Below are 1,833 nucleotides of genomic sequence, written 5' to 3' on the forward strand. Positions count from 1 at the left end.
TGACTATTTGTCTTGAAGCAAGGGGAGCTGGTCACGTGCCCCTCAATAACAAGATGTTGATATATGCGCACCAGGGAGATGAAGACCCGGCTGTGGAGTGAGATACCGAATCCAGCGGCAGGGACCAGGTAACTATGATCCCCACCACGGTTTGAGGTCTGATAATGTTGGATAACCCCTTTAATTGGCTACCCAAGTTTTCCTGTAACCACATGAACCAACAAAATGATTGTTAGTGGCTGCACGGTTTCTTGAGTAAGGTCTTTTTCACACGTCCGTGTCCATGATGTAATCTACGATAATAGGGTTAGTGAGTCATCCGTAAAGAATCCGTGTTTGGTCCATATGTCCTTTTTTTGGCTCTCTGCACAGTTGAAAATTAATTGGCCTGTGAAACACAGACGAAACATTGATGGCGTCTGTGTTGGGTCCATGAAAATAATGAGCGTGATGGATCCGTAAACAAGAACAAAAATTGGGCATGCTTCCATGCTAAAACCACGGACCCGTAGAGCGTGCTAAAACACGGATGTGTGAATGCACACATTAAAATCAATGGGTATGTGTGCAGTCGGTGTTCTCCGTGAACCAGCTTACATACTCAAGAACTGTTGTAACTAGATGAATACAATATTATGTAAATTATTTTCCAGGAAATTAGGAGTATACCTCTTTTGAGTTATAAAATTTGCTTTATAAAAAAAAGAGGTAAGTACACCACCACTGTTTGCAGGCGTGATATCTGTGCTGACAGACCACGACGAAGGGGCGGATTGGCCATAGACCTTACAGGGAAATTTCCCCGTGGGCCGATGCCAGGAGGTCAACTCAAGCCCTCCTCACGGCTGCCAGCCGGGTACATAATGGTCTGATTCTCTCCTATGCACCTGGCCAGCAGCTTCAGGTGCCCTCCTGAATTCAACTGTATTGACATCTTCAGGGCAGCAGTATACTTCAATACTGTGGCACAAGTGCCAGTATTTTGTACTGCACTATGGTATTTGGTTTAGCTTGGGTGGTATATTGCTCTACACCATGATATTTCTGGCTCTGCCTTATTATGTTACCTTGCCTTCTGCCAATTTGGACCCACCTGCAACACGGGGCCACTTTTATGTTTTTTTCCAGGGCCACTTTTAGTTCCCAATCCGCCCCTGCCAAGACGTATATTGTTACTTGAAGCATTTGTTACACTTAAAGTGTAACAAATGCAAATCAGAAATGAATGGAGAGGAGGAATCACATGACTGCACATTTTCAATACTATCAGTTAAAGGAGTTCTGCACTTTGTTTAAACTGATGATCTATCCTCTGGATAGATCATCAGCTTCTGATCAGACACCCGGGACCCCCGCCGATCAGCTGTTTGAGAAGGCAGCGGCGCTCCAGTAGCGCTGGCCGAGTGATGTCACGACTTGTATCAACTGGCCTGGGTGGGGCTAAGCTCCATTCAAGGGAACGGAGCTTAGCCGCGCCCAGGCCAGTGATACTAGTCGTGATGTCACTGGGCCTGCGGTAAACAGTGAAAAGGCCGCGGCGCTGCTGGAGCGCCGCTGCCTTCTCAAACAGCTGATCGGCGGGGGTCCCGGGTGTCGGACCCCCGCCGATCAGAAGCTGATGATCTATCCAGAGGATAGATCATCAGTTTAAACAAAGTGCAGAACCCCTTTAAGTAAATCAACAAGGCAGAGTTAACCATCTCTTACTAGTAAAACAGCGACAGGATTTTGAAAAGATGTATTGGTGGAAAAATCCACCCTGGGAAATATAGTGGTTTAATTTACAAAATAAATATTGTACCTGTTGTCAAACATTGAAAATTGTCCATGGTC

Source organism: Bufo bufo, chromosome 3, assembly GCF_905171765.1.
Source record: "Bufo bufo chromosome 3, aBufBuf1.1, whole genome shotgun sequence".
NCBI lineage: Eukaryota > Metazoa > Chordata > Amphibia > Anura > Bufonidae > Bufo > Bufo bufo.